Here is a 7,342-nt window from a genome sequence, read left to right as displayed (position 1 = left end):
CATTGGTTGGTGTCGCTCTGTCCCGTAGCCTACTCTGACACATTGCCCGTGTTGGTCTAACAGTGGGACAGCCAATATTCTCCATGTTATATGTCACACTGAATCTCCACTATGGTTCAGACCAAGCGTCTTTAGAATAATTCCTCTTGGTTGATTGTAAAGAGTGGTGGTCGGTGTTGTTCTCTGATTCAACACTGAATAAATATATAAACGCAACATCAAATCAAATTAAAATGTATTTGTCACATGTGCCGAATACAACCGGTGTAGACCTGAAATGATTACTTACAAGCCCTTAACCAACAATGCAGTTTTAAGAAAATAGAGTTAAGAAAAGATTGACTAAATGTACTATAGTAAAAAAGAGTAACACAATAAAATAATAATAATGAGCATATATACAGGGGGTACCGGTACAACATCAATGTGCGGGGGTACAGGTTAGTAGAGGTAATGTAGGTCATTTGTACATGTAGGTAGGGGTACAGTGACTATGCATAGATAATAAACACAGAGTAGTCCAAGTAGCCATTTCATTAATTGTTCAGCAGTCTTATGGTTTTTGGGGAAGAAGCTGTTATGGAGCCTTTTGGACCTAGACTTGGCGCTCTGGTACCGCTTGCCGTACGGTAGCAGAGAGAACAGTCTATGACTTGGATGACTGGAGTCAGGTTGCCCAAAAAGTTACAAATTTGGCCACTCCATTAAGTTTGCTGACGACACAATCTAGTATAGAGTATAGAGGTCCTAGATGGCAGGACGCTTGGCCCTCCTTTTCCTGTCGTCTACAATAAGCTCCTTTGTCTTGCTCACGTGAGGGAGAGGTTGTTGTCCTGGCATCACACTGCCAGGTCTCTGACCTCCTCCCCATAAGCTAAGCAGTTGTGGGTGAAAAGGGAGTACAGGAGGGGACTAAGCATATACCCTGAGGGGACCCCATGTTGAGGATCAGCGTGGCGGATGTGTTGTTGCCTTCCCTCACCACCTGGGGGCGGCCATCAGGAAGTCCAAGATCCAGTTGCAGAGGGATGTGTTTAGTCCCAGGCTCCTTAGCTTAGTGATGAGCTTTGTGGGCACTATGGTGTTGAACGCTGAGCTGTAGTCAATGAACAGCATTCTCACATAGGTGTTCCTTTTGTCCAGGTGGGAAAGGGCAGTGTGGAGTGCAATTGAGATTGCATCATCTGTGGATCTGTTGGGGTGGTATGCGAAACTGGAGTGGGCCTAGGGTTTCAGGGACGATGGTGTTGATGTGAGCCATGGAACCATTTCAAAAATTTTACTGAGTTACAGTTCACATAAGGAAATCAGTCAATTGAAATCAAGTCACTAGGCCCAAATCTATGGATTTCACATGACTGGGAATACAGATATGCACAGATTCCTTCAAAAATAGGTAGGGGCTGGGACAGTGGTGGGACAGTCGTTTGCCTCTTGCAGCGCGGCACATCTACTTCACATAGAGTTAATCAGGCTGTTTTTGGGGGCCTGTGGAATGTTGTCCCACTCCTCTTCAATGGTTATGAGAAGTTGCTGGATATTGGCAGGAACTGGAGAAGGCTGTCATACACGTCGACCCAGAGCATCCCAAACGTGCTCAATGTGTGACATGTCTGGTGAGTATGCAGGCCATGGAACAACTGGAAAATGTTCAGCTTCCAGGAATTGTGTACAGATCCTTGCGACATGGGGCCATGCATTATCATGCTTAAATATGAGGTGATGGCGGGGGATGAATGGCACTACAATGGGCCTCAGGATCTCGTCACGGTATCTCTGTGCATTAAAATTGCACGGCACGGCTGGTCCAGGCCCTTGTGATGGTTCAAGCAGTGGAGGATGTGAACAGGCAGCCCGTGTTAGGTAACCTCACCCTGGGGTACCACATCCTGGACTCCTGCTCTGATGTCACCACAGCCTTTGAGGTGTCTGAGTCCTTCATGAGAAGTGCCATTGGAGACTGCAACCAAAACACAGTCAAGTTTGATTATCTTTAACAGCATATTATCTTTATCTCCGGATATGATATTTATGGCTGTAAATGCATTTTTAAACAAACATTACATTTAACTTATCGGTTACCATGATGTTAGATGTGGGCTTGATTTATGTATAAAGGTGGTGGAGATGTCATTATAGTCTTGTCAAAATGCATCATTGTTATTTAGCGACGTCACCAGGAAATTATTTTTTTAACTAAATGGTGGATTGTCCACAGGTGGAAACACCACAGAGCGCCCCACTCTGCCCATCCTAGCCGAGGTTACCATTCGGAGGTGTCCATAGTGGTTGCTAAGCAAATCAATCTGGAGCACATCCCACAATTAAGGCTGAGCCTCAACTAAGACCACAATCCAGCCTGCTTATTGGACTATAACAATAACAATTACGCTTTATGTTGAAGCCCGCAGTAATTACATAATAATGAATAAACAACTAATGACTAGATTACCCTCCCCTGACAGTGTGGTCTTTTTAGTGATGAAACTATGTTTTTGTGTTTTTGAGTTGTTGTATTGAATATGTTGTATATTTATACCGGTAGTGATATCTCATATGTTATCTGTGGTCTAAGATTAGTTACTGTTCGACTACGGGCATCCTGAGCGACCCGTTTCCACCATGAAGACCCGTTTCCACCATGACCAGTTCCTCTGTTCCCCAAAAACGTCTGTCTTCTTTGGCTGGAAAGACATTTATGCCAATCCCCTGTTGGCACCGGCTGCCCTGGGGGTCCTGCTCATCCTCATCATGAGTATCATCTTCCTGGAACACTGGAACACCCCCGTGGTGCGGGCATCTGTGGGCCCCATCTTCCTCCTCATCCTCCTCTCTCTGATGGGCACCTTCGCCAGTGTGGTGCTGTTTGCCGGTCAACCCACTGAGAGGCAGTGCCAGGCCCGCCAGGTCCTCTTTGGCCTCAGCTTCACCCAGTGTGTCTTTTGCATCCTGGTCAAGTCCCTAAAGATTGTCCTGGCCTTGGAGTTTGACCCGGATATCAAGCTGGTTCTTGAAAAGCGATACCACCCGTACGTTATCATCGATGTGTGTGTATCCCTGCAGGTTGTCATCTGTGCCTTGTGGCTGGCCCTTAAGCCCCTTCAGACTAAGTGGGAGGGCCTTAAGAACAAGCGGGAAAGACTGTTTTTTTGCGACGAGAGACTGTTCAAGGCGGTCGGGGCCATGTTGGGCTACATTGGCCTGCTGGCCCACCGTCGGCTTTACTTTCGCCTTCAAAGAAAGGAACCTGCCAGGCAGCTACAACGAATCTGAGTTAATCACCTTTGGCATGCTCATCTACTTCCTCTGCTTGGTCATCTTCGGCCCTGTCTACAACACCACCACGGGGAGGTACCATCCTGCCTTGGAGATGGTGGTCATCCTCATCTCCGCTTATGGCATCCTGTTCTGTCACTTCCTGCTAAAGTGCTACATCATCTTGTTCAAGAAGGAAGCGAACACGCAAGGCGCATTCCAGAAAGAGGTATGGAGCTACAACTCCAGGGACGTGCTTACAGAGAGCCTGGAGACAAGGAAAAACTCTCTGGGGGTATTGGGAGGGGTGGAGAACCTGGGCCTGCAGCCGGAATCTTCATTATCATCATCTTCAACATCATCATCGTCCCTGTATAAAGACAAGGATTCGTTGAACACCCCCTCGCTCCTTGTTCCTCCTAGCAGAGAGCAGTCCCAATCTAAACCCCAGCACATTAAGGAATAATGAGATCATGAAGCTAACAGAGGCCCAAAAGGTCTATGAGACATATGTCAGTGTGCTGTGATAAGTGTACAATGGGCTGAATGAAATCAGCAACAACAACAAAAATACATAGGGGTGAGCTATTCCTTTAAACTTCATACCACCGACTTGGGTCATTTTGACCCCAGAGGCATATTTTTGGGTCCTAGCCAAGAGGAGTTAAATTCTTCAAATTTTTCATGACTTTGTCAAAGAACTTGTTCTTAATAAATCTAAATCAACATGGCATTTATTTTTTTAAATCATGTCCCATTTGGGTCATTTTGTCCCCAGCCAAAAACACGTAATTCCTTCTACAGTAATTTGATAGATAGGACTTTTATTTCAATCTAGATTTCTCTGGAGACAAGTTATCTATACCACCAGAGGGCGGAGGGGGACCTGTATCAGGATTCTGACCAGACAGACAGATCATCTGCAGAGATATAGCTCCCTGTGTATTCGCCTAGCATTATACTTTTCTATACCACGCATATGACAGTGAACAAAACCTTACTTATGTGCATATACAAATCTGCCAATTGTATAAGAAGTCTGCCAATGGTGTTAATACTTGACAGAACTGCAATACAGAAATCCGATAAACTGTAAATCTACACAGAGAGCGAGAGACATTATATTAACGTATACATATTATCAGAGGGTGGAGGGGACCTGTATCACTGATTTTGACCAGATAGATGGATCACCTGCAGCGATGGAGCACCTTATGTACTTGCCTATGGTTATATCTGGTTGAAGTTAGGTATGACCGAGTACAACATCTAAATTAACTTCCATACTGTATATGCTAATTTTCAGTCAAAACAGCTCATAAGAATCTGTAAGTGGTATGAACTGTAATACAGAAACCAGCTATCCTCTAAATGTACACATAGTGCTGCTGTATTGGTGTGTATTCCCCCGAAAATGTTTTATTCTACAGAGAATGTTATATACGTAAGTACCAGAAGTCCTATAATAGTATATACAGTTGAAGTCGGAAGTTTACATACACCTTAGGCAAATACATTTAAACTCAGTTCTTCACAATTCCTGACATTTATTCCTAGTAAAAATTCCCTGTCTTAGGTCAGTTAGGATCACCACTTTGTTTTAAGAATGTGAAATGTCAGAATAATAGTAGAGAGAATTATTAATTTCAGCTTTTATTTCTTTCATCACATTCACAGTGGCTCAGAAGTTTACATACACGCAATTAGTATTTGATTGGCATGGTCTTTAAATTGCTTAACTTGGGTCAAACATTTTGGCTAGCCTTCCACAAGCTTCCCACAATAGTTGGGTGAATTTTGGCCCATTCCTCTTGACAGAGCTGGTGTAACTGAGGCAGTTTGTAGGCCTTCTTGCTCGCACACACTTTTTAACTTCTGCCAACAAATTTTCTATTGGATTGAGGTCAGGGCTTTGTGATGGCCACTCCCAATACCTTGACTTTGTTGTCCTTAAGCTATTTTGCCACAACTTTGGAAGTATGCTTGGGGTCATTGTCCATTTGAAAGATCCATTTGCGACCAAGCTTTAACTTCCTGACTGATGTCTTGAGATGTTGCTGCAATATATCCACATAATTTTTCTACCTCATGAAGCCATCTATTTTGTGACTTGCACCAGTCCCTCCTGCAGCATAGCACCCCCACAACATGATGCTTCCACCCCCGTGCTTCACAGTTGGGATGGTATTCTTTGGCTTGGAAGCCTCCCCCTTTTTCCTCCGAACATAACGATGGTCATTATGGCCAAACAGTTCTATTTTTGTTTCATCAGACCAGAGGATATTTCTCAAAAAAGTATGATCTTTGTCCCCATGTGCAGTTACAAACCGCAGTCTGGCTTTTTTATGGCGGTTTTGGAGCAGTGGCTTCTTCCTTGCTGAGTGGCCTTTCAGGTTATGTCGATATAGGACTCGTTTTACTGTGGATATAGATACTTTTGTACCTGTTGTCTCCAGCATCTTCACAAGGTCCTTTGCTGTTGTTCTGGGAGTGATTTGCACTTTTCGCACCAAAGTACGTTCATCTCTAGGAGACAGAACGCTTCTCCTTCCTGAGCGGTATGACGGCTAAGTGGTCCCATGATGTTTATACTTGTGTACTATACAGATGAACGTGGTACCTTCAGGAGTTTGGAAATTGCTCCCAAGGATGAACCAGACTTGTGGAGGTCTACAATTTTTTTCTGAGGTCTGGATGATTTCTTTTGATTTTCCCATGATGTCAATCAAAGAGGCACTGAAGGTAGGACTTGAAAGTTTGAAGGTAGGACTTGAAATTCATCCACAGGTACACCTCCAATTGACTCAAATTATGTAAATTAGCCTATCAGAAGCTGTTTAATGGCACAGTCAACTTAGTGTATGTAAACTTCTGACCCACTGGAATTGTGATACAGGGAATTAAAAGTGAAATAATCTGTCTGTAATCAATTGTTGGAAACATTACTTGTGTCATGCACCAACTTGCCAAAACTATAGTTTGTTAACAATACATTTTTGGAGTGGTTGAAAAATGAGTTTTAATGACTCCAACCTAAGTGAATGTAAACTTCCAACTTTATATTCAACCTGTATTTGGGTTGCATTTGGTTTGAAGTTCCTTTAAGGTTTTAGACATGCTTTTTGAAGCATCTTGTCATGGGCCCTACCACGTCCATTGTTTCACTAGCAGTGATGCTACTGCTGACTGTGTGGCAAGAAAATATACTGAACAAAAATATTAATGCAAAATGTAAAGTGTTGGTCCCATGTTTCATGAACTGAAATATAATATCCCAGAAATGTTCCATACGCACAAAAGTGTATTTCTCTTAAATGTTGTGCAGAAATTTGTTAACATCCCTGGTAGTGAGCATTACTCATTTGCCAAGGTAATCCATCCACCTAAAAGGTGTGGCATATCAATAAACTGATTAAACAGCATGATCATTACACAGGTGCACCTTGTGCTGTGGACAATTAAAGGCCACAATAAAAAAAGTGCCACACAACACACAACACAATGACAAAGTTGTCTCAAGTTCTGTGGGAGCATGCAATTGGCATGCTGACTGCAGGAATGTCCACCTTTATTTAACTAGGCAAGTCATTTAAGAAAAAATTCTTATTTACAATGACAGCCTACCAAGGAACAGTGGGTTACTGTCCCAACACTCTAACCACTAGGCTACCTGCCACCTCATTATCTGTGTGCCAGATAATTGAATGTTAATTTCTCTACCAACATTTTACAGAATTTGGCAGTATGTCCAACTGGACTAAACACTGCAGACCACGTGTGTAACCATGCCAGCCCAGGACCTCCACATCCGTATTCTTCACTTGCAGGATCGTCTGAGACCAGCCACCCGGAGAGCTGATGAAACTGAGGAGTATTTCTGTCTGTAATAAAGCCCATTTGTGGGGGAAAAAACTCTTTCTGATTGGCTCCCCAGTGGGTGGGCGTATGCCTTCCCAGGCCCAGCCATGGCTGCACCCCAGACCAGTCATGTGAAATCCATAAATTCATAGATAATGAATTTATTTCAACTGACTGATTTCCTTATATGAACTATAACCCAGTAAAATCTTGTTGCATGTTGTGTTTA

The sequence above is a fragment of the Oncorhynchus tshawytscha genome, linkage group LG18 (assembly GCF_018296145.1).
Source record: "Oncorhynchus tshawytscha isolate Ot180627B linkage group LG18, Otsh_v2.0, whole genome shotgun sequence".
Taxonomy (NCBI): Eukaryota; Metazoa; Chordata; class Actinopteri; order Salmoniformes; family Salmonidae; genus Oncorhynchus; species Oncorhynchus tshawytscha.
Note: the sequence above shows the minus strand (reverse complement) of the source record.